This window comes from Magnolia sinica, chromosome 4 (assembly GCF_029962835.1).
Source record: "Magnolia sinica isolate HGM2019 chromosome 4, MsV1, whole genome shotgun sequence".
Lineage (NCBI taxonomy): Eukaryota > Viridiplantae > Streptophyta > Magnoliopsida > Magnoliales > Magnoliaceae > Magnolia > Magnolia sinica.
The window spans coordinates 5644864-5671954 of NC_080576.1; the positions used below are offsets into that span (position 1 = coordinate 5644864).

At 44.0% G+C, this 27091-nt stretch overlaps 1 protein-coding gene and 1 long non-coding RNA gene across 2 annotated transcripts in view; both read left to right on the plus strand.

Moving 5' to 3' along the window:
• LOC131242246 ((S)-scoulerine 9-O-methyltransferase-like) overlaps positions 1 to 27091 on the plus strand; it is an 84205-nt gene that overhangs the window by 31063 nt on the left and 26051 nt on the right. The gene's annotated exons all lie outside the window — the stretch shown is intronic.
• Positions 22810 to 24272, plus strand: LOC131242249 (uncharacterized). The gene is made up of 3 exons (XR_009169556.1): positions 22810 to 22869; positions 23684 to 23747; positions 24034 to 24272. It is a non-coding gene; the product is annotated as an uncharacterized LOC131242249 (long non-coding RNA).

The window sequence follows — 27091 nt, forward strand, 5'->3', positions numbered from 1 at the left end:
TACACATATGTTTCTTTAAGTCTTTCGCTTGCGTCTTTCACTTATTCCTGAATTATGTTTGCAGTTTGGCTTAATCTATTCCATATTTTATGCACTCATACAGACAACATACATCCATCATTAAATATGTTGCATAAGTGATGTTTTGAAACTCGGGAGCTGAGTTATGCTCGACCCCCGAATTTCAGGGCGTTACAATAATATTATATATACACACACACGCACATGCACACACGCCCACACACACGCGCACACGCACACACCCACCGTCCCCTGGATGGTGGGGATAGAACACATAAATCACTGTGGGCTCCACCGTTCGCCTGGATGGTGGGAATAAAACACATATATCACTGTGGGCTCCACGTGGGGCCCACCATAATGTTTATACGCCATCCAACCCGTTGATAAGGTCACGTAGACATAGATGAAGAGTAAAAACAAATTTCATCCTGATCCAAAACTTCTGTGGATCCAAAAAGGGTTTCAAAGGTCGCCGTTCAATCCCACTGTTTCCTATGATGTGGGCCACCTGAGCTTCATATATGGCTGATTTCTAGAGTGGGTCCACTTCAGGGAGTGGCCCACCCGATGAACGGTATGGATATCAAATATACAACATGGTGGGGCCCACAGTAAGGGCCGTGGGTCCCTGCCTTCTGTCCGCCCTCCCGCCTACAGCGCAGGCGTTGCCTGCGCCCTCTTAGCAGCAGCGGCGGCTGCTGCTTGTTATATATATATATATATATTTAAAGAAAACTAATTTTTGTGGTTTTTCATGTGTAGGGCCCGCATCGGATGAATCCAACCTCGCCATTGTTTTCCATATCTCAAGACAAGCCAAACAAGCCCAATATTCAATATATTTTGGGGTATAGAAACGACAAGGGATATTTCAACGGTAAACCTATTGTTTGCCATGCTATGGCCCGCTCGAAAGTTTGATTGGTCCCATCTTTCAGCTCAACACCTAAAATGAGCTTGGGAAAAGAATGGACGGCGTGGATTGAATACATACATCAAGATGGGGCCTATAAGAGTGGGCCACCCCATAAGCTTAGAAACAAGCTAATATTTGTGTTTTACCTTTTTGGACGCTGGACGATTTCGCATTGCACATGCATTGGGGTGGGCCCTGCTTAGGTGGGCCACCAAATGATGGATGGTGCAGGTACTACACATATAAGGTGGGCCTCCCTTCAAGATGTTTTAGATAAAATACATACCTCGTGGTGGGGTCCATCTAGGTGGGCCACACATGTAACGCCTCGACTTTTCAGGACCCGAGTACACGACCCGTTTCCCAAAAACCCGAGTGTTAACCTTAAAGGATGGTCAAATTCAAATATATATATTTTTTTTCTTTCATCAGAGTAAGCAAATGAGCGTAGTGTGGACAAATCGACATAAAGGAAAATTTCATTATCATTCAAATATGCCCATAATGACTTATACAAACCAATGTCTCCAAAATTTACAAATACAAGAATTACATGATCTAATACATGAAAAATAGAAAGCATATAAATATAAGCCGCAAGATCACATAACTCCTCCAAGCATACAGTCATGCATTCTTGGTGATCGTACCCTGCTCCTTATCAAGTCTGAACATGCAAATTCCTTAAGTCACCTGTACTACCTGTACGATTTTATATTTGATGGATGAGTGGCCAACTCAGTGTAAATTCCCCTCAAGATTACACACCACCGCATTAGGTAAGAAATAGTATAAAACATACAGACAATCAAAACAGAGTAAATGCAGTCTTGTTAGATGCATGGATGCATGAATGTAATGATTGACCCGGGTAAAACATCCAGACGGTCTGTGCCCCGAGTAAAACATCCAGACAGGCAATGTCCCGGGAAAAACATCCGGACGGACATTGGGGTCGTCACCCAGGGATAAGACTGGTCATAAGCGCAACATTCAGCGTAATCGCAGGGCAAAGTGATCCAAGTCAATATCGTCATCGAATGACTGGTCATAAGCGTAACATTCAGCGTAATCGCAGGGCAGAGTGATCCAAGTCATCGAAATGTGCCATGTATGCATGATTAGCCAAGTCATTATTAGTCCATTTACAACCAGCCAATTTAGGTAAGCTCAAAGGTCACTACGGGGAGCACATGACCGAGCGTAGGCCGACGGCTCGGGCATAGTATCCCATGACTACTATCTTCGGCCCATGAGACTACCACCTTAGGATGTTTAATGGTACCCCGTCGACTAGTGGCCAATCATATTCCAATATTTGGGGCTTACCATCGCATGGTTGGACAATATAAAACATCGAACCCATCTAGGGTAAATACCAAAACAAAACCACGTAGGGCGATATCAAAGTAGGCCACATAGGGCAAGTATCAAACTGTGCGATAAAAGACCATCCTTGAAAGCCATTGGACACAGCAACCCTTGATGGTAGGCCCACATCAATGGTCCATCTAGACCACCACTCAATAACCACCAAGTCGAAGGTCCATTACGATCACAACTTGTCAAGTTACATCCCAAGTATGGGTGTACATTCATATGTGGGAATTTCCCACTAATGTACCAGTTTAAGTTCCCTAAGCAATCCACAAGCATGAACAGTTATTCAAGATAATCATAAAGCATATAATACAATAATTCAATTTCCACTAGCTAACACATGTGATTATAAAGAGAGATATCAATTATGAATTTAAATAACAACTATAACTTAAGCTAATGAGAAGATGGAAAGCTCAAAGGGAAGAATCATCACCAGATACGTTGTAGGGTGTCCTTTGGTATGAGCCATCTCGAGAAGCTAGCGTCTCTACGTCACTTGAACAGATTCCTAGAGTAATCCCTTGCATTAGCTGATAAGTTTTAAGATTCCAGGACGCCATGGTTGGTCGAAAGGCCCAAATCGTGATGATTTGGTGATTATTGAGAGGAGTACAGGCCCGACAATACTTGTCCCAATAAGTGGGGACAATATACAGTTACTTAGTTGGTGGGGTCCATTTCAAGGCGGGCAGATAAGCATTTATATCATGGAGGGGCCCCCATATGTGGCCCACTGCCATATAGATGAGCTTGCCCACTATATACATCCCATAGTATATCTGTGTATACATTATGTACAATATATTTGCATCATACGGTATACATGTACACATTATGTACAATATGGGTGCGTCACACAATATATCTATGTACAAAGCATGCATATTATATTTGTACCATATGGTATGTATGTATATATTATATGCATTATAGATATATCATATAGTATATTTATGTTTACAGTATGTATATTATATGTTACGTATATGAATATCAAGCGTCCTGGTGCATCACGTCCAGCCCCTGGATAGTTTATGTCCAGAGCACAAAAGTGGGTTCCACACGTGTAGGACTCACCATGCAAGACATGAATACACGTGCGCTCCTTCACACTTGTGACATGGGTGTCAAATCTGAACGGTCCATAAGATGTGGAATCCCAAGAAACCCTAGGAAGTAAAATTTCATCCTGATCTAAGATTCTGGTGGGTCATAGCAAAGATAAATGCACTTTCAAAGGAAGAAACTGTTTGCATTAATCATGGCCCACCTAAGTTTTGGTTCAACCTAAAAATAGGAACCAGGGGGTTTTATGAGGTTCTGCTCCAAGTGGACCATTCAAATTTTTCAGATTCATCAACCATGGGGAGATTTCGAAATTTTGCAGTAGCTTACGTGAACTGAATATTATGTCTTCCTGGTGCATGCATGCACCGCCAATTTACTTCACGTGTGGTGTCACGCCCCAAACTCGGAAACCGGACTCACAAAATTCTCGATCGCCGAATCCGGCGCCGACAGCCTCCGTAGAACCCCATTCTCGGCTCCCAGCGCCCATTCGCCAGGTTCCGATCCTGGGATGCTACAAGGAGGATTTTCAACATCAGTTTGATTCGTAATAAGCATAACCAAAGGCATAACCCACAAACAACAACCAAAAACTCCATCACATTTCCACTATAATAAAAAAACTTTACAAGTACAATGAGCATAAGGAAAATACAATGATGATAGACCAAAAGCTCCAAAAAGATCAACTACGCGCCCAAGCCTCAGCGCTGCTGCGATCCTACGTCACCTGCACGTAACGGTCGTGCATAAGCTTATGGAAAGCTTAGAGGGTGGTGAAAGTGTATGCTCAAGGTGGTAATGCAGCTATACAGTATCAGAATAATGCGGAACATGCTGATGAATGCCAAAAATACCATAGCCGTACCAAGGCCATGCGGTGCAAAGAATGATGTCGGCCATACCAGGGCCATGCAATGCGAAATGCAACTCAAGCATACAAATCCTCATCTAAGTCCACATATCGATATAACTCAAAATCTGGAATATCACCGGGGTCTAGTACAATCCAAGCCAGATTGCCGCCCCATCACACGCAATAAGGTGAGTGGAAAAGACCTCACTATCCGCCTGCCAAAATCGAGCTCGGCTCGTCAATAGCGGACCCATTCCTCGAGCTGGTCAGACTCAGCCTAGCATTGCCCCCTACTCTCGGGCGGGTAAGGCCGCACCCCCTTCCAACCGACCACGACACAGTGGAAAGCGCAACCGTCTAGTAATCGGCACTCAGCGCTCATGCATCCACTCGGTCTAGACGTTGGAGCAACCTCCTGGTACCATAAGGGTTTAGGGACTTTCACCAGGGATATCTATCGCACCCCATGTAGAAGATTTCTAGTATCCAATCCCGCCAACCACGATGCGTCGTGGAGGCTATGGCCCCGATGTCGCTACACAGGAACCATATCACACAATGCAAATGCATGAATCACACTATCCGTCATACAACAATCCTGCGCGTATCGTGCGCTCATGTAGGGCAACACCCCCTGTACGGGAGCCCCTAAACAATCTGCCCAAAGGCATATACTATGATCAGTCATTTCTCATATCAAGCATACGTATGATGCATATGATCATGAATCATGGAACTAAACATGTTATATGGGATAGATGATGTTCATAACGAAGATGGGCCTAGACGGCCTACACATTACACGCATGGGCCCAACCATGGGCCCTAGGGAAAGGCATAATGCGGACATTTAACCAACATTATACTTGCAATGTGGACGTCAAACCAACATTGCTCCCAAGGCACAACTGTCATAAATCATGTTGGGATTGCACATTGCAATGGACCTTTGGTATATCCCATTGGGCCTCCAATACATCAAATGGGCCGTATCATATGGGCCTATATTCATTAAGTGGGCCACATCAATGGGCCGTACCAATGGGCCTTATGCACATTGCAATGGGCTATAACCCATGGGCCTAAGAGTGCATCAAATGGGCCTACTCACATGGGCCTTATATGTGTCAAATGGGCCTTGCCAATTGGGCCCCATACGTGCATCAAATGGGCCTCAACCCATAGGTCCCAATGCACCTTAATGGGCCTTAACCCATGGGTCCCAATGCACCTTAATGGGCCTTAACCCATGGGCCCCCAATACGCCTAAATGGGCCTCGACCCATGGGCCGTACATATAAATCCAAGTGGGCCTCAACCATGGGCCACAAGTATTGAGATGGGCCTCCCACCACCATTATATCATATATATAATCTAATATATAATATATATACATAAAATATTATATATAATATAATATATATATATATACACACACACACACACATATATATATATATATATACACATATAAATACACACACGCACACCCACACACACATAACAGCACACAAACATCACAGCAGGCTCCACACGAACATCACAGTGGGCTTCACGTAAACATCACAGTGGGCTCCACCGTCAACACTTACATCACTGTGGGCTCCATGTGGGGCCCACCATAACGTTTACACTCCATCCAATCCATTGATATTAACCCGCGGGCCCAAAAGAATTGGGAGAACAAATTTCGGCCGGATCCAAAACTTCTGTGGCCCAGAGCAGTGGTTTCAATGGCAGACGCTCAACCTCACTGTTTCCTTTTATGTGGGCCACCTGAGTTTCGGATTAAGCTGATATTTTGAGTGGGCCTACATCAGGGAGGGGCCCACCTCATGAACGGGTTGGATGACAAGTAAACATCAAGATGGGGCCCACGGCAAGGGCCGTGGGTTGCAGCTCGCTCGCTCGCCCGCCTGCGGTACTGACAACGGCAGCAGCGTTGCTGCTGCCTATGATTTTTTTTTTAAAAACCCGTTTTCTTACGGTTTTTCGGGTGTGCGGCCCGCATTGTGCAAATCTACCCCAGCCATTGGTCTCTACAGACTATGACAAGTCCATCGAGCCCAATATTGGACATGTCCTGGCGCGTAAGAAATTTTAAGTAAATTTGAAAGGTGAAAATCACCGTTTTAATGCTATGGCCCACCAGGTACTCGGATCACCCTCATTTCTCAGCTCAACGCCTAAGATAGTCTGAGAAAAAGTTTGGGCGGCTTGGATTGAACACATGCATCAAGGTGGGACCTGAACAAGTGGTCCACCCAAAAAGCTTGTAAATCAAGCTAATATTTTTGTTTCCCTAAAACGTCCAGCGTCCCTGGACGCTGGACAGTGATGCATAACACTTTAAGGTGGGCCCTGTTCAGGTGGGCCACCAAATGATGGATGGTGGTCACAACCTATGCAAAAAGTGGGCCCCCACCTACAAATGGCTTGGGATCAAATACATGCTTAATGTTGGGGTCCATTCAAGTGGGCCACACAATCTCATTATCATAACAAAACAAAAAAAATAAAAATAAAAATAAAATAAAAGGGAGAGAGATAGAAAATGAGACCCGCGTGATGGAGGGACCCCGGCACTATGGGCCTTCCCTTGTACTAAATCATACATCAAGTGGGTCCCATTACATGTGGGCCCATTAAAAATTAAATCCAACGGTGGAGATCCCTTCTCCACTAAATTAGACGGTCTAGATGACCCTAAATATGCAAGAAAATAAACATCATGATGGGGTCCATGGAGAATGGCCCCATCATGGAATGATCATGATGATCCAAGTGGGCCATCGGCCACATCTTAGGGTCTAAAGTGAGATCCAAACCATTGATCGGTTGGCCTCACTTGGCCCATCTTAAAATATCAAAATCTACCCTATCAAGGCACCCACCACTTGATCTTCTTGCTCCCTTGGCTTCCTTAGCTCCTTGTGCTTCTCTTAGATGGAGGAAGATGAGAAATGGATGGTTGAGATGAGAGATCTAGGGATGGAAAGGTGGGACACACATGAGCATTTTTCTCACCATGGGAGGGCTTGGAGAAGTTCATACGTATGGTGCTCTCTTGCTTGGATTGGATTTGAAAAAAATGAATAAGAGAGAGAGTTGTAAAGGGAGAGAGAGAGGGAGTGATGGGTGATGGAGTGATGGATGGGAGAGAGAGGGATGGGTGTGTAAGAGGCTTTTTGACTTTTTTGGCAAAAGGTGTAAGAGAGGTATGAGTTTGTGTAAGAGCTTTTTGACTTTGGGGGTTGCTTGGGAAAGGGTGAAAGGTGATGTGTACTTGACATGATGGGATTGATGGGATTGATTGATTGATGTGACACTTTGTAGAGAATTTCTCAAAATTCGCATGCGCGGCGTTTCCTCGCACCGAACGCTGGCCCGCATCTCCCAACCAAAGCATCGCATCAGCGCGCGAGTCGCGGCATCGGAACCGCGGCGACGACGCGGTCGCTAAGGTACGAGTCCTGGGTTGGGTCGACTCGAGTTGACGGCATGAGAATCCAGGTCGCGTGCAAATACCGATTAAGGGTCGAAGGTTGCCGGAATTCGACCGGGAAGACCGCGGAAGCCTATGGAACGGTACGGTCTACGATACGGGGCTTACATGTGGGTCCCGCGTAAACATGGGTGTCAAATCCGAACGGTCCATAAGATGTAGAATCCCAATAAACCTCAGGGTGTGAGTTTTCACCATGATCCAAGATTCCAGTGGGCCATAGCAAGAATAATTTCAATTTTAAAGGAAGAAACTATTTGCATTCGTTGTGGCCCACCGAAGTTTTGGTTTAAAGTAAAATTTGAAACCAAGGGGTTTTATGAGGTGCTGCTTCATGTGGACCATTCGAATTTCCCAGACTCATTATAGCTGATGAGATCTCAACTTTTTGCAACCAGTTCACGTGAACTGATTGACAGAGGAGTGTTCGGACGTCCTCTGTTTTAACGTCCTGGTGCATCCATGCACCGTGTATTTCCTTCACAGGTGGGTCCCATGTGATTGGTGGGCCCCACGTCCCATAGTGTACCAGGTGCAGGGTGGGTCCCACCTAGCTAGCCACAAAGGTAGACGGTGTGGATAAGCATCAAAGTGGACCACGTCCTGACTTTGGACAGCCCCTGACGTACGGCCCACCTGGAGCTTGGTGCCGCCCACCAGCAAGGATGCTGGACCGTGGTGGCTTGATGCGGCCCATAACCTTTATATGGTGGGGTCCACCTGGTCTGATGGAAGACCAAATCATTGAGCAGCACCTGGCCCGAATGCAAGGTGCAGCCCGTTAACGTTGGGTGAGGCCCACCTGCAATTTTTGCAGAGCCCAAGAGCAGCCCACCTGCATTTATGCAGGGCCTGGCGCCAGACAGTCCACGGTCCATCAGTTCTAGACGTGAAACAGTCCTTCTGCTGCACGTTACAGGAGCTGTTCCTGGCTTCGATCCTGGCTGTTTTTCAGCCCCAAGCTGGGACCATATAGATCACGGTTCGGCCCCAAGTAGGTTCTAATGAAGGCCAGCTATGGACTGCACTTTGCAACAGCTGAGGGGGCTATTTTCAGTCCATCTTCCCAGCCATTGTTTAGCCCAACATCTTAGTTCGAAAGGCAGCCATTGCTTGGCTTGTCTCCAACACAAAGCAGAGCTTCACACCACTCGACCTTAGCCTAGCATATGGTCACCATTTAGGTCCGTTGCCTGACTGAAACCCAACCATTGCTCGGTCGGTTTCAGCTTCCGAACAGGGCCGTTGCATGGCCTGTTTGCAACACGTGCTACTAGCTCTAAACAGAGCTTTGGTTTGGCTTCGATCCCAGTCATTGTTTAGCTAGATCTCAGCCCGAAATAGAGGCTCTGGTTGGGTCGGATTTCAGCCGGGAACAGGGCCATTCATTGGCTCAGTCCTAGCCCAAAACAGGGACCCACCAACACCACTTCCTCAGACCATCCCACGGCCATTGATTGGCTCGATCTCGGTCTGAGACTGGGTCGTCTTCCAGTCTCTCTCTCGGTCGGATTTCAGCCATTATTTGGCTGATCTCAAACCCGAGTTACAGCCACCATTTGTTTCCAGGTGAACATTATCTACCACTAGCTAATGCTACAAAGGAAAAATGAGAAGCAACTAGAGGAGGGGCTATCAAGAAATGAGAAATGAGCAAAAGGAAAATGTTTTCCCCTGGAACAGTTACAACCTATCTCACCTGGGTCGGTTCCCCTATTTCTCTTTTTTTTCTTCTTCCCTCACTCACTCTCTTTCTTAACTTGACTCGGTCGGACTGCACTGACTCGACTCAACTTGCATGGGTCGGGTCGACGCAGTGCGGCACCAGGTTTGTCTCTCTCACCTTCTCAAACTCTCAGCTCCCAACTCTCTGTTTCTCCTACACTCTCTTTCTCTTTCTCTTGGCGTAGATTTTAAGGGCTATAGTGCCCTCCTTTTATAGCCAGTGAGAGAGGGATGGACGGTTGTGATCGTCCTCACCGTGGACGGCTGAGATTTGTCCTTCCCAGAGAGGAAGGGCGGTTTCTCTCTCTCTCTTTTTTTTTCACAGGCCCTCGGTCGGTCTGCTTTTGGCATGGATTGGATGGTGGCGTTCAATCTCCTTCGTCCGTTTACAAATGATCAAACGGCTATACCATTTTGATCGTGTGGGTCCCATGAAAGATTTGAACGGTTTATAATGCTCGGAAAACGGTTGTGGTGGCCCACTTACAGGCTTGAAGTGGGTCAGTTCGAAACAGGGAGAGAAAGGGCGGAAGATATTTGCGAAATGCTCGGTCAGAGCTAGTTTGACCGAGCATTGGGTTTAGTACACCTCGTGTCCAAGCACCCTTTGTGTACATGCATTGTGTAGGGGTCCTCTGAAATGTGATTACCATGATCTACTCCGTTCATTTGCATTGGGGGACAATACCCAGGGATCCTGGTTCACTTTGGGTTAATAGTGAGTCCTGGGTGGCCCGTTACATACATCCTTGCGCCATCATTGGCCCATAGGTTGTGATCCACCGATCAGGTGGGCCTGACAAACTTTTTCAACGGTTAATATAGGGTATTAGTTATGATGAAGGCTTTGTTTGTTGCTAATGAATTCTAAAGTGTTGGTGACAAGTGTGTTGCATCAGAATTAACTAGCATAATGGCTTCAATCTTTGAGTGTTCGAGTAGTCTCACCTTCCCAACTGTCGTAGGGAGTATTCTGGCTCCTGGAGACCCTGATGGATGGCTCTAATATCGACGGGAATCCCCATCCTACGTATGTCGAGTTCACGTTTTGGTTAACCCAAGTAATTTTTAGTTGAGTGTGGGTTTAAAAGGTAACACCCAAGTACTGAAAGTACTGGGTGTTACAACACAACCACATCATCATCACATAAAAAAATAGAAAAAGAGGGAGAGAGGGAGGGAAAGAGAGTGGGACACGCGTGTGATGGAGGGATCCCGACACTATGGGCCCTCCATTGCAATCAGTCATACATCAAGTGGGTCCCATAACACATGGGCTCAACAAATCAAAGATCAATGGTGGAGATCCCTTCCCCACCAAAATGGAAGGTCTAGATGACCTCTAGCCATTCAAAGAAAATAAACATCATGATAAGGTCAATGGAGAATGGCCCCATTATGGAATGATCATGTGGATCAAGGTGGGCCATCGGCCATACCTAGGGTCCAAAGTGAGATCCATACCATCAATTGGTAGGTCTCACTTGGCCCTTCATCAAAAAAAAGAAATCTAGGCCTAATAGAAGCACCCACCGTTTGATCTTCTTGCTCCATTGGCTTCCTTTGCTCCTTAGCTTCGATCTTAACGGAGGAGATGGGGTTTAGATGGTTGAGATGGGAGATGAAAGGGTAGGAAAGGTGGGCCACACTTGTGGCTCTCTTGGAGTGGCTTAGGAGGCTTGGACGTATGGTATTTTGGTTGCTTGGAAATGAGTTTGAAAAAGTGAGAGAGAGTTGTAAAGGGAGATGGGTGATGGAGTGATGGATGTAGTGAGTGATGGGTATAAGAACTTTTTAACTTTTATAGTTTTTGGTGTAAGGAAAGTATGGGCTTGTGTAAGAAACTTTTGACTTTGGGTTTGCTTGGGAATGGGTGCAAGGTGATATGTACTTGACATGATGCGATTGATTGATTGATGTGACGTCTCGTACAGATTCTCTCGTAATTCACACTCACGGCGTTTTCCTCACACCGAACGTTAGCCCACATCTCCTGGCCAGAGTATCGGATCAACGCGCAAGACGCGGCATCGGAACCGCGGCGACGGCGCCGTCGCTAGGGTACAAGTCTCAGGTTGAGTCGACTTGGGTTGACAGTGTGTGAATCAGGGTCACGCGCAAATATCGGTTAAGGGTCAAAAGTTGTCGAAATTTGACCGGGAAGACCGCGGAAGTCCACGGAACGGTACGTTCTAGGATACGGGGCTTACAGTTGGAAGGCTTTAACTTATGGTTGTTTGAGCTACTACCAATGGCGATTAAGCCCACCAAACACGTGTCCTTATTTCAGCATAAACTGGGCCATGGTGGGCCCTATTTATCCTGAGCACAGCAACCCATGTGCTGCATACACAGCCCATAGGGCTAGTGTGGTGCCTACCATGCTGCAGCCCACCTGATCTCAAATGGGGTGCGACCCAACCATTTCAGTCATGGTGCATCCCACGGTGCTGCAAACATAGGTGCAGCCCACCAGTTTTATAGACTAGATATCATAGCTGGAAATGTTGGGTTCCAGCCCATACTTCTGGGCTGATTCCCAAACCACACGGGGGTTGGTTTCGGCCCGTTATTTGCGGCCGAGACCCAGCAATGGATGGCTGGGAACCATGCAACCTCCAGGTGGTTGGCCACATGATTTGCGACGGCCCCTTTGAGACACGTCTCAGGTGCAGCTCGTTGCTTGTGTGACATGGCCCTCTGTTTTATGCGGTGTGGCTCGCCTGCCTACATGCAGGCCACAGCAATGAGGCCAACCGTCGTTAGTGGGATAGCCCACCCACAGCTTGTTGTAATCGGCCCAGTTCTAGGCTGATTTTCAGATTAGTCCATGCCCCCTGTTTCCTCTCTGCACCTTCTCTTCTTGCGGCCGACTAATGGGTGCGTTCAACACCCATTCAGCTCTCATCAGAGGCCTGCTCGAAGCCTAGTTGAAGACTAGTTCTCACGGCCAGATGGGGCCCTTTTCTGCTTCAAACAGAGCTTCCACACAGGCTGCAACTGATGCAAATCACGGTCTGTTAATTGTCCCGGCATTACTTAATCCGTGGTCAGCTATAAGGCTTGTGCATGGGCTCGAACCAGGGCCTACTTGAGACCCGATTTTAGTCCAACTCATGGCCCACTTGCTAGCCACTTTTAGCCTAACGTAGAGCTCGCACAGGAGCCTTCTTCCTGCCCCAGCTTCAACCTAGCACTCGGCCATTGGTTGGCATGGTTTTAGCTTGAGATGGCAGCATCTCGGCCTCCTTTTCGGCTTGCAACACAGTCATTGGTTGACCCCATTCTAGCCTAACATGCCGCTACAGTCTTGGCCTGATTTCGATCCGAAACAGAGCCGCAATTTTAGTCTTGTTTCAGCTCAAAACGGAGCTTGACGAAGACTTGTTTCCTAGCCCAAATCACCGCCATTTATAAGGCTGGTTCCGAGGCCGAAATATTGGCGTTGTTAAGCTTGGAATCAGCCGGAATAGGAGCCATTATTTGGCCTGTCCTCACCATGGAGCGCAGCCATCAATTGGCTTACCTTCAGCTCGGACTCGGCCCTTGTTTCTCTTTCAAACGGATTCTTATCTAAGCTGGTTTTTAGCTTGATACAGTCATTGTTTTGGCTTGTTTCCCTGAGTCTGCTTTAAAGCTCTATCGAGAGTTCAAAATAGGGCTCAACCGATGCTTCAATCCTGCCCGTTTTCAGCCTGAGTTGCTTCAACAATTTGCTTGACTCGCGGCCTGAAATGGAGCCATTGTTTGGCTCAACTCCAGCACCCAAACACCATTGTTGCTTCATCCTTGCTGAACTACAAGGAGACAGAATGAAAGAAAATGCTCACCTAAGCTTTTGCTATGGAATAAGGCACGACCCCTCCGACTCTCACTCTCTTTCCCCTCCCTTGCTAGTCCGAATCTCGAGAGCTACAATGCTCTTTATAAAAGTGGGAGAGAAAACACCCAACGGTTTGATTTCCATGCGAACGTGGGGCAGCTACAATCGTTTCAACCCCTACTTTCCCAGAGAAGACGGTCTCCTCTCCCACTTTCTCTATTTCATACTTTGCTTGGCTATTCTTAGCAAAGGGAGAGCACGCCTCCAACTGAAAGATGGACGGATGGGATTGCACGATCGGTTGATCGTGAGCCGTCCGATCTAATCTCTGTTAGGCCCCATCTCACAGATGTCTCCCACCTGTATAGCGTCGGATGATGGTAACCCATCTCCTTCATCCGTTTACAAGGGATCGAAAGGCTATACAGTTTCATTAAGTTGGGCCCCACGGAGAAGGTGAATGACTTAGATGGCTAGGAAAGTGGCCATGATGGGCCACTTAGGAGCTCAAAGATCGGGAGTTTTCGAACCCTGTTTTGGGTGGGAGAATTTGTGTTTTCCTCTTATTTGCAAAGAGCTCGGTCAAAGCTTGTTTGACCGGGCCAGCAGTTCCAGTATACTTCGTGCATAAGTGCATGAGATGCACATGCACACTGTATGAGTTCCACCGAGATAGTCACAATAAATCTGATCCATTCAAACACCTTGTAAGTACTCATGGGGGTATTGGCCCATTTTTAGGGCGGACTCGAGGCCCAGGTGGGCCGTACCACACGTCCCGGGCTCCATTTAGCCCCATGATCGCTGATCCGATGGTTGGATCAGTTCGGTATTAAATTTCAACGGTTTATTGTGGTCTTAGAGTGAAATGGCGCTCGGTTGGCTATTTACTAGCCCTCAAAGATTGATTCACCGCCTATTGCTATAGTTAGTTGGGTTGGAACTATTCTGATTTGAGGTGTCTTAGGCAAGGTTACCTTCCAAACTGTCATAAGGTGCATTCCAACTTCTGGGGCCTCTGATGGTGGCCCTTAGGGAAGGCCCATCCTGCGTAAGTTATGTTCAAGTCAATTGATTAATCCAATCTGATTTAGGTTGGTGTGGGTTTAAAAAGGTAACACCCGTGTATCAAAGGTACGGGGTGTTACACTTTCTTATTTAGGACTGCTGATATGCTAGAGATCTTCCAGAGATTACAGTCGTTTGAGATCCCCGGGATATGATTTTATCCTCCAAAGTTCTTGGGAGATATCTTCGGGCCGTTGGCGAAATTCCAGGACTATTAGCTTGAGGAAAGGTCTGGAGGCGAAGGTGCTAAATATAGTGAAAGCAGATAATACTAAGCCTCTTGGTAGATTAGCATTTGCTTTAGTTGAACCCCGATGATCATTTAAATCCGTTGAAGACAGTGTTGACCTATAGTCAAGCTCTGACCGAGCTATGGTCGACCTATGGGTTAGGTCGATATCTGGCCATTTGGGTGAACTCATTGCCCCATTCTTAGAGTGTCCTTGCATTTTTATCACCCTTCTTGAATGTTAGCCTGCTTTTGGACGTAGAAGCCATATCAAGCTCGGGTTTCACTGGGCCTATGCTGGTTCAGTAGAGTTGGTCCATTCCATAAGCTGACTTATCGACTTGTCCATTTTTTCCCAAACAGTAAGCCCCCCTTACTTCTTGGGCTGACCTATGGAGGTTTGAGAAGTAAGTTCGTCGGAGCTACGTAGGATTATACATGGACTAGGTGGAGTCGTATTGTCATTTATGTCAAGTATGGCGGCCAACACGGAAGTCGAAACATTTCAGTTCCTAATCATGGCGCGTCGTTTCGTGACTCGAGGTCATGTGGGGCGCCAAGCCGTCTTTTCGATGGCGAACCAATGAGGTTGTGACGTGTGGCGTCGTACTCGATATTGGGGTCGAGCAGCATATGAGATCGCGCCACGTGTCGAGTTGGGGTAGTCGAGGGGGCGTCGTACAGAGTTGCATTGATGGATGTCTTTAATGACCGCCACGTGGCACTGCTATGTAAGGGAAGCCCTAACCCTTAGGGTCTTTCCCATCTGCATTCTTTTTTCTTCCCCCTTCTGTCTTCTCATTCCTCTTTGGGCGATTTTTGGCGTCCATTTTCTTCTTCAATTAGCCTGGAGACTTGCCCGTTCTTTCCCTGGTGAGCTCCGTCTCCCCCTCCTTCTTTTGTTTTTCAAGTTCTGAACAATTTTACTCGTAAGAACCACCATGTCAAGCTCATTGAGCTCGCGGGAGGAGGCAGTTGGGCTGACCTAACTTATGAGTCATCCTCTCCTCAGCAAGTAGTTCTCTCTTCGGATAGTCTTGGTTTAACGGTTCATGTCGGTTTGACCTGTACTGGGTGTAGTCTGCCGACCTGACCTAAGTGTAGTCTGCCGACCTTTCCTGTCGAGACCGAGGTAATTTATCGAGGCCGAATTGACCTATCAAGACTGAGCTAACTTGTCGAGGTTGAGCTGACCTGACAAGGCCGAGCTGACCTATCGAGACCAGGCTGACCCGAGGGTAGTAGATCTTCAAGCGTTCAGCATCTCATAGGCGGGGTAAGAGCCCCCCATGTCTTTTAGTTGATATGTCCCTCGGTATTCGATATCGAGGTTGGATTTGGCCGATGAGCCTTAGTATCGAGCTGAGCTGCCAAGGCCAAGCTGACCTTCCGAGGACGAGCAAACCTCAGAGTAGTATGCCGACCTGCAGCAAGGCTCGGTCGTCAGGTTTCCTTTCTCAGCTCAGCTTCTTTTAGCATTTACTTCGGCTTAGCGTTCAAAGGAGTGTACCGATGGAAGTAACTTTTTGGATGTCGGTTGGTATGGTGGCATCAGTCTTAGTCGTCTTCTTTCTTTCTTTTGGCGCTAACGAAAGAGTGCTCTCCTTCTTCCCTTTGCTTCATGTCCTCAACCGAGTTGTTTCCTCTTCGAGCAACATAGCTCCGGGTGTGAGATTGAGCACCGAGCTGACCTGAGCTATTGAGGTCGAGCGGACCTGTTGAGGTCGGGCTGATCTGTTGAGGCCGAGTGGATTTGTGTTGAACTCGAGCTGACCTGCTGAGGTCGAGTTGACCTGTTGAGGCCGAGCTGACCTGTTAAGGCCATTCCGACTTGTTGAGGTCGAGTTGAGTTGTCGAGGCCGAGGTGGTTTTAGCCGTTATGCCGCCTAGTAAGCTCAAGGTTATTGATTTAGGAAGAACTGATATGGCTGCAAACAGATAATTCAAGAAGAGCTCTAGATTGGCTACATCAAATGGTTAAGGAAGAGCTCTGGATTGAGAGCATCAAATGATTTATGAAGAGCAATGACTTAACTATAACAATGGTCCAGGAAGAGCTCTCACTTTGCTGCCGCAATGGTGCAGGAAGAGCTCTTAATTGGCTACATCAATCATCTTTTTGAAAAAAAAAAAAAAAAAAAAAAAAAAAAAAAAAGAGGCAGTCATAGCAATCAAAATTATATATGTCACCCTCGTGTAGTCAAGTCATGTCCCAAAAGTTCAGTCTAACCTTTTCTTTTAGTCCAAAGTGGGGCCTGCACATTTTGAATCTTTCAATTGGAGTGAACCATCACTCTCCCTGTCGATGTAAAGATAGAGACGAGATGCCAAGTTGAAAAACGATCCAGCTGTTTTTTTAGAACAGAGCACTGACCGAAATCCTAAAAGGTGGTGGACCCCACAGACCTTATCATTTCATCTAGGTCTTTGTGACCTTATCAACAGGGTAGATAAGGTCACAAAGACATTCTGGTGGCCCTCTTGAATTTTTTAATGATGGGATTCAATCACAACTGTTTACTTCGGTATGGTTCACCTAAGATTTGGATCTACTTTATTTTATTGGATCATGCCCTAAAACGAGCTATCAAAATAGATGAACGGTGTGGATGTAAAGCACATACATCACAGTGGGCCCCACAGTTAGGTATCCACCGACTTATGTGGATATGTGATCCATTCAAACCGCTCCCATAATGCATGGCCCAGTTGAATTTTAGAATATCCCGATAATTTGGCTATTCTTTCATTCTTACGAGGCCTATCATATGAATGGATTTGGATGGCATATAAACACCAATGTGGGTCGTACACAAAACTAGTGGTGATCGTCTTATCCTGATTATTTCCCGTGGCGAAGCGTGTCTTAATTTTGGATAATCATAATTTTTGGGTTCAATGGTTCAGATGAGGCAGTGTAACTTATGGATGGAGGGGATCTCATGAAGGTTACAACCCCGTGGTTCTTTGTTTGGCGAGTTACCCAAGCGCGTCTCTCACTATTGTTTGGCAGAAGTTTTCGTGGCCATTCTCTTTTCCTTATCTTATCCTCTCCTGAACGGGCGTGGATGGAGCGGATTGGATACTGAATACTGAAGGGTCGTGGTGAAATACAATTGGTCGAATCCTGATAGCATGTTCCCTTATAATTAATGCTCTTTTCCTTGGAGTTCCGTTAGACGCCTCCCTCCGTTTGCCCGTGCACGCACTCGAGTAGTCGCCCACGTAATGGTAAACTTTATTATCAAGTCTGTTTTTTTTCTCCCTGAAGTGACGTCACTACTTTTCATGGGCGCCACCATAATGTATGTATTGTATCCACACCGTCCATCCATTTCGTGATATCATTTTAGGGCATAATCCAAAGAGTGAGAAAGATCCAAATTTCAAGTGCACCCCACTGTAGAAAACAATGGAGATTAAATGCCTACCATTAAGACCTCTTTGGGCCACGGAAGCTTTCGATTAAGTTAATATTTATGCCTTACCTTATTCCATGTCTTTTTCAACTTATAAAAAGGTTGGATCTCAAATAAAGATCATGGTTGGCTCTAGTAAGGTTTCAACTGTGGCCATCACCTCTCACTGTTTTCTATGGTGGGGTCCACTTAAACTTTGAATCTGCCTAATTCTTTTACTTACTCCCAAAAATGATCTTTCCAAATGGATGGATGATGTGGATACAACACATACATCATGATGGGCCCAAAGAACTTGGTGACGTAACATATGTCTGGTTGAGAAGCCAACCAGCTTCAATCCGTTTCCAACTGCGGCCAAGGCCATCCGCATGAACTTCCTTCCACGGCAAGCTTAGTGGGGCACACAATATTTGTGTGAAATCCCTCCGCCCATCATTTTTTTCATATCATCTGATAATGTTGGCTCAAAAATGAGGCAGATCTAAAACTTATGTGGGCCGTACGGCGTGGAAAAGTAAGTAGGGGAATTCTGTGGTTGAAAATTTCCTGGGTCCACCATGATGTATATATGTCATCCATATGGTTCATGAGATCATTTCTACTAGGATGAACTGAAATTAAAAAAAACATTAATATAATCCAAAACTTTTGTGGTCACCTGAATATTTCAATGGTGGAAGCTTAGTCCTCACCTTTTCCTATCTTTTTAATGGTATGCATTCAATTTCTATTATTTTTTATGGTAGGGTCCACTTGTAATTTGGATCTTTCTCACTCTTTATATTATGCCTTAAAATCTTAAAATGATATCACGAAATGGATGGACGGTGTGGATACAATACATACATCATGGTAGCATCCACGGAAAGTGGTGATGTCATTTCAACAGGGGAGCAAAGAAAAGAAATGAGTTTAAAATAGCTTTACCCCTTATTTGGTCGAGTGCGTGCACGGGCAAACGAAGAGAGCCATCTAACGGAAGAAAAGAGCATTAATTGTTAGGAAATGCGCTCGTGGCATTCAGCCAACTGAATTTCACCATGTCACTTCAAGAAAAGACCATTAATTGTGAGCGAACGCGCTCATGATATTCAACCAAATGAAATTAACGAGGGAACGCCCCCATGACATCCAATGAATTTCACCACGCCACTTCAAGAAAAGAGCATTAATGGTAAGGAAACGCGCTCATGGCGTTCGACCAACTGAATTTCACCGCGTAACTTCAGTAGCGTTTTGGCTACTGAAGCATTCAGTATCCAATCCGCTCCCAGCGTGGATTAGGTGAGCTAGACAGGGAGGCAACTTAGCAGGTGTAGCCCACTTCGATGTATTTTTTCGTGGAGTCGGGATCCTCTGTTATCAGGTCAACAGCAGAGAATTCCTGTTACCCTAATGGTTTGGCGTCCGAAGCTGTTTTTTATTATTTTTATTTTTTTAGTGGGTAGTGACGTGGACCAATGAGAATTAGGGTATCAGGAATTCTCTGTTGACCTGATAACAGAGGATCTGGACTCTTTTTTGTGTATCCAGCTGTCCATCCATATTTCCAGCTTAGTTTAAGCTATGGTCTAAAAATGAGGCGGATCCAAATTTCAAGTGGACTACACCATATGAAAACAGTGATAATTGAACCCATCATTGAAATCTTCCTGGGCCCACTGTAATATATATTTGCATCTAACTCTTGATAAGGTCACACAAATTTCGATGAATGGAAAACACAACTAGCGGCTTCCCAAAAAACTTCTGCGGCACCCAAGAAATTTTTAATGATGGGAATTCAATCCATAATATGTGGTCCACCTAAGATTTGGATCTGCCTCATTTATGAGACCATCTAAAATGAGCGGAAAAATGGATGGGCACACATTCATCGAAGTCGTCCCATGGTAAGGGCTTCACCCATTAATCTGTTACTCCCTCGCCCTAGCAGCACCCCTCTCGAACGGAGTGAAATTTGGACAAACCTTCCAGTCTTCCACGTGCAATGTACGTTTCAATTTTATTTATTTATTAATTTACAAAAAATTGAAATAAAGTAGAGGCGAATTTTACAAGTACATGTAGACATGAAATCTCATCTTAGCATCCGCACGATACAACTCCATATAGGGGTATAAGCGTCAGGTGTGCTAAGGCCACAAAAGCACAAACATAACATGGATGTCCACGATCATGGAAACCGTTTAGCGGCCATGCGCCTCAGAGACGTCATGTGCATCCCCATGGCCCTGCGGGCCGCGATCGATTTAAAGGCGTTCGAGATCATAGCTGATGCTGGACCCGGTGTTCGAGATCATAGCTGATGCTGGACCCGCAGCTCAACTCTTAGCATCGGAGCTAGTTGCCAAGATGCACACATCAAATCCACATGCTACAGCTGCCTTGGAACGTATACTCCATGTCCTTGTAACGGATTCGATCCTCACTATGTCGGTAAGATCAGACGGTGAGGGTGGGAGGATTGAACCTGTGTATGGCTTAACAGATGAGTCTCGTTTCCTTGTACCAGATGAGGAGGGCATCTCAGTGGCTCCACTGGTGCGACTGTGCCTTGAGAGGGCAACAATGGAGGAGATGTCTTATCTTAAGGACTTTGTGATACAAGGGGGGTAGCCACCCTTCGAAATGGTCCATGGTGTTGATTTCTTTGAGTTTTGTTCCAAGGAGCCTAGGTACAACAATCTATTCCATGAGGCCATGAGTAATGGGTCGGCCATTGTTTTGAAAGAGATGTTTAAGGTGTATAAAGGTTTCAATGAAGTGAAACAACTGATGGACGTGGGTGGCGGCATGGGCACCTCCATTTCTTCCATAGTCTCCCATTTCCCTCACATACATTGTCACGCCCTGAAATTCGAGTACAGAGTGTGCACCCTCAGCCCCGAGTTTCGGCCCATGACACGTACACTGAGTGTACTAATTTCATTCAATTATACAATTATTCATTTACCTACTAGCTCTACCGTAGATTTACATTCCATTCATACTCAACAACATCTCAAAAATAAGAAACGATCATTTATTCCAATAATTAATTATAAACATAACTAAAAACCCTCTCAATTGGGATCTTATGAAATGAAATAAACATGTCCAACAACTTGAAAGAATTAATTTACAATCTAAGAAAATTAAATATAATTAAAGTAAAAATATCATGACTAGTCTAAGGCTGCAACTTCTTCTTTTGTCAAGTAGGGTCACGTGTCCCTTAAGTCCTTTCTGGCTTGACCACATATTCCTATTTTTGAGCCACCCGCCTACCCTCATTCACATCTGTACGGTTTTTCCATCAATAAAAAATATAAGCTGGCCAGGATTAGTGATATAACCCAGCATGGTTCATAATTATATTAATTAAAATAATACAAAAATACATGTATAATGATGTAAAATGAGGTATGAATGCATCAGATAGGGTGATCATTCATCTACTTGGGTTGGAAGTTCAACTCGCATCCACCCGTTGGGTAGGCTTCCACCTTTCGGTAGGCTTGGGCATATCCCGCATCTGGTAACGCTCTACCAGGATCGACATTTCTTCTAGGGAGGGCCCCTAGGATCGACCATGCATTATGCAATGCAATGAATGAGGGATGATATGTAAATGCATATTTTTCATATTTGGAATAGTTGTCTCGATTAAAATATTCACATATAAATTTATTGTACAATTATCATATCAAAATATTCAAACCAGTAAATCAATCAAACAATCACAATGATTTATTTTAATTTTAATGAATTATGAGACAAGTTGGGTTACTCACCTGAGTCTGGTAGTGTAGAATCCACAGAGTAATTATGTTGGCTTGAATTCAGAAATCCTATCAGTTATATCAACAACATTATTATTCATCTGTTTTTATTACATGGTGGGGCCCACCTCTGATTAACATCCTAGGTGGTCAGATCCAAAATAATCAAATAATTAAAATTTCTATTCTATTTTTTCTCCTTTTTTTAAGATTATAAAATTAAATGATAATTACTTGATTGAGGTAGTCCATCGGATGGTCAGATCATTCAGATTCTTGAGGTATTATCATGTTTTGTCTATACACATTAGATGGATGGTGTGGATCTAACCACACATACACCGATGACCCATCTCGACCTTCTACGCCAAGTGATACCAACACTTGCGCAAAAATCTAAGATTCCTTTATTAAATACTTTTAGATCTGACTAATGTGGCCTATCTGATTATTAGATTGATCTAAAAATTATGGACCTCTTATATTTTGGCCTTAAGGATCATATGATCTGTACAGATCTATCTTAGCATAATCAGGTTCCATCCATTTAATTTATTCCTAAAATATTACTAATTAGACCAAAATCATAAAAACATCACTTTATTAAAATTGACTCTACACACCTATACAATGATGGTGTGGATGATCCACGCCATCCATTGTATAGATCAAGAAGAAATTAACAACATAATAAAAAGTTAAAAAGATCTAACGATTAGAACTTACCTGATCGAGCCTTCTTAGAATTTCCTCTTCCTTTTACTTTAGACTTCCTATCTCCTTTCTTTTTTAATGCAAAAACCTTCTGTGAGCACATCCTCCCTTATCCTGAATTTGAATTTTTTTTATGATATTTAATAAAAAAATTATTATTACCACTTCAAGAATCGATCCCTAAACCTCTCTCTCAACTAAGAATTTCGCTACCAACTCAACTATTGACTTGTTTTTATTTTAGATTTAAAAATAAAATCTTTAAATATTTAATTTAGTTTTTTAATAATGTACCAAAATTTAGGGTTGTTACATCCATGGTGTTAATTTCGATTTACCTTACGTAATTTCAAATGCACCTCATTACTCAGGTAGCTCTCTCTCTCTCTCTCTCTCTCTCTCTCTCTCTCTCTCTCTCTCTCTCTCTCTCTCTCAATATACAGGAATTAACACTCGCCCACACCACAACATGCAGTTGATCTAAAAGCTCGAACAGTTAAGAGGATCTCTCAATATACAGACATACGTACATGCTAATTTACCTATTTATGTTGGAATTAACACTCGCCCACACCACAACATGCACTTGATCTAAAAGCTCGAACAGTTAAGAGGATCTCTCAACATACAGACATACATACATGCTAATTTACCTATTTATGTTGGAATTAACACTCGCCCACACCACAACATGCACTTGATCTAAAAGCTCGAACGGTTAGAGGATTTGTACACCTGACCATCCGCTTTGACACCATTTCAAGCTCGAGCAATTAGAGGATGGCATATCAATGTATATCAAGGGACTTTAACAAATGATACCTTGCTAACACACCCATTTCAAAATTTGGGGCTTTTTTGGGTTTCCTGTTACAAAGGTAACTAGCTATGAATGGGGCAATGATTATTTACTCTTGTAATTATGTGGTGATATTGCTTATATTTGACCGTGATGAAGATTTTGTTACATTGTTTGTTTTATCCCTTAATCATAATAAAATTGGTAATTTTATAGTATAAAAATGTAATAATTTCTTTTAATTACTTCCTTATTGGCATGCGGATGCATATATACAAACATATCACTGTTGGTGTATGTATGCATATCCACCCGTTTATGATGGAAAACGAACATGTATTTGCGTGTGTATCCGTCTGCCTAAGTGCTTTTAACTTACTTTGAAGGTGTCGAGCATGTTGAAGGAAATATGTTTGAAGGTGTACCAGCGCAGAGAACATTTTTATGAAGGTTAGTTTGACAGATCTTGTTTTTTTTAATCCTTAGAGAGAATTATTTGATTTTGGTGGACTGGCCAAGGCCTATCCCTAGCCCAATTCCTTGGATTAGGGTGTTGGGCTGGGTCTAAGCTCATGTCCTTAGCCCATGGGCTCCAAATAAATATTTTGCAGCCTAAACCAGACTTTGGCTAGCTGAAACCCAAAATATTAATGATACATGCTAACTTAGTTTTGCATGTTTAAGCTATTCAACATTTTTAAACTACTAACATTGAATTATTAAAACATGGCTGTAGTGTGTGCTTCACGACTGGGACGATCATCTGTGCATACAGCTGCTAAAGAACTGCTGGAATGCTTTGCCTGACGGTGGGAAGGTGATCAACGTCGACCTCGTGATCCCTTCAGTATTCGGCACGGATGCGATTTCACGCCGTTCGGCTAGTGAAGATCTATACATGTTAGCTTACACTCCCAGCGGCAAAGAACGGACATTGGCGGAGTTTGATAAAATAGCAAAAGCAGCCGGATTTGCGAAACAAAGGATATTCCAATCTCGCTGGGCATTCACGTGATTGAATTCTACAAGAGGATTTCGCTCAAGAACTAGCATGCTAGTGGAAGTGAGCAAATGACAAGGCTATATTGATAGAGGGGAAGTGGTTGCACATGTGCCAATGTGGCACATGTGTGTGAGATCCAAACCAATCGTCACCTGGGTCCCAGTTGAATATACCCATAAATTCAACAACACGTGTTTGGCCCAACTAAGACTGGTTGGATAGTTGGGTCATGGTACATTCATGATGGACCCCACCTAATGAATGGCTCAGGATGGAACACCTCTTAGTCTCTCCTACTGCTACGTGGCTTTGCATTTCTTTTTAGAGATATATCTAATAATCTATGGAAAAGAAAGTTAGAATAGAGTGGTTTTTTTTTTATTTTTTATTTTTTATTATTATTATTTTTTTTGTTTAATATATCTACTGATAAAGTGGTTGTGTATTGTGTGGTTGGATAAACAGAACTGTTCATCTGGTGGGCCTTGCGTGTCATGGTCATGTCTGCTTGGATGCTTGTTGTTACAATTGATAAAGCTTGGATTTCCCGCGTGGTTCTGTGTTTCTGTCCTGGGCAATCCAGGCGTCGGATTGGGATACCAGACGGTCTGGATTCATCTTTGTTTAAGTTCACTACCATGTAACAACAAATTGAAGGAACAATCCTGCCCGCACATGGCATACCCGAAACTCAATCCGGACAATCCAAACCATTGGCCTCGCTACTGATGGTGCGTAGCTCTAGGACAAGACAGATCCGATGATCTTAACTATCAACTTTCTCGCATTGATTTGGGCTGTTGGAAAAAGAATTTTTCCCTTTCTTGACTAATTGGATGGTCAAGATCATCCGATTTGTGTACATTTTTGGTCGACACTCTTCGCTTCCTTTGGAATCAAGATATGCACTTCAAAATGAGCATAAAGAGGAGGAATACTACTTGTTCACACGTGTAACATGGCACATGATTTGGGGATCAAGCGGTTAAGCATGCGGGTGATGAATGTTTAACGAATATAGGATTTCTCGTGAGTTTTCTTTCCATAACAAACACGAGTTTCCTCTCGGAGTATATTATTTTTCTTGGACGGTGGAAATAACCATTGCTATTTCTTTTTTATTCCCTAAAAGAGTCCATGATTTCAATTAGGCTTTTGGTCATTTTTCTTTTAAAATGACGGTGTCCAATTTAAAAGTAGTGGATGACATATGGAGGATATATTTACCAATGTCACCAAATCTAAGCATGGTATGCTATATATATATATATATATATATATATATATATATATATATATATATATATATATATATATATATATATATTCCAATATTATTCACCTATGCAACACCTTTACACACGTGTCATGGGTGTCTAATCTGAACGGTCCATGTGATGCGGAATCCCATGAAACCCAATGTGACAAAATTTCACCCTAATCCAATATTCTAATGGGCCATAGCAAAGAGAAATGCAAATTAAGGGAGGAAACTGTTTTCATTTTTCATGGCCCATCAAAGTTCTATATCAAAGTAGAACTTGGGTTCAGGGGGTTTCATGAGGTGCTGCTTCACGTGAACAGTTCAAATTTTGGATCTACATCACGTATGATGGGTTCTCAAAAAAGTTGGCACCAGTTACATCCGAATTGGTGCGTAGGTGAGCATTTCCCTATATATATATATATATATATCGGAAACGCTCACCTGTGAACCAGTTCTTACATACTACATACGAACTTTTTTGAGAACCCATCATACATGATGTGGATCCAAAATTTGAACTGTTCATATGAAGCAGCACCTCGTGAAACCCTCCGGGACTAAGTTTTACTTTGATCTAAAGCTTCGATGAGCCATGAAAAATGAAAACAGTCTCCTCTCTTGGTTTGCATTTATCTTTGCTATGGCCTATCAAAATTTTAAATTAGGATGAAAATTTGTCATATGAGGTTTTATGGGATTCCGCATCACATGGACCATTTAGATTAGACACCCATGACACGTGTGCAAAGGTGCACACGTGCGTAGGTGCGCAGGGGAGCATGACTCTATATATATATATATATACACATATATATATAGCGATGCTCACTTATACATGTGCACACCATTCACATGTGTCATGGGCATCTAATCTGAACGGTCCATATTATACAGAATCTCAAGAAACCACAAGGATAAATTTTCACCCCAATCTAAAATTCTCGCGGGCCATAGAAAAAGAAATGTAAATCAAGGGAGGAAATTGATTTCATTTTTCATGGTCCATCAGTATTTTGGATTAAAGTAAAAATTGGGCTCGGGAGGTTTCATGTGATGCTGCTTCACGTGGACCTTTCAGGTTTCAGAGTCACATCACATACGGCAAATTCTTAAAAGAGTCAGTAAGAATTTATACACACACCAAGCCAATTGTAGGGTCAGCATGGGGTATTGAAATATCCTAGCCTTTGTTATTTGGCCTTTCTTATTCCGCTGGTCGTAGATGACTGCTGTACCTTTTCTCTTGACCATGGTTTTGTGTGCCATAAAGGACAACGTTGAGACCCCATTACATAAATACATTCCTCCTGGAGCAAGACGGTATCTTTATGTATCATGTTTCCAAATAAATTATCTTAAGCCGCCCATGAGTTGTCGGGCTTTCCCTCTATTTCCACCTCGAGCAGTGTAAAATTGTCCCTTAACAGTGTAATCTTTTCCCAGCGAATTCCAGTTTAGGTTAATATTTAGGATGCGGATTGCCTGGTGACCCAATGTTGCGGAATTTTATTAGGTAATATTCTG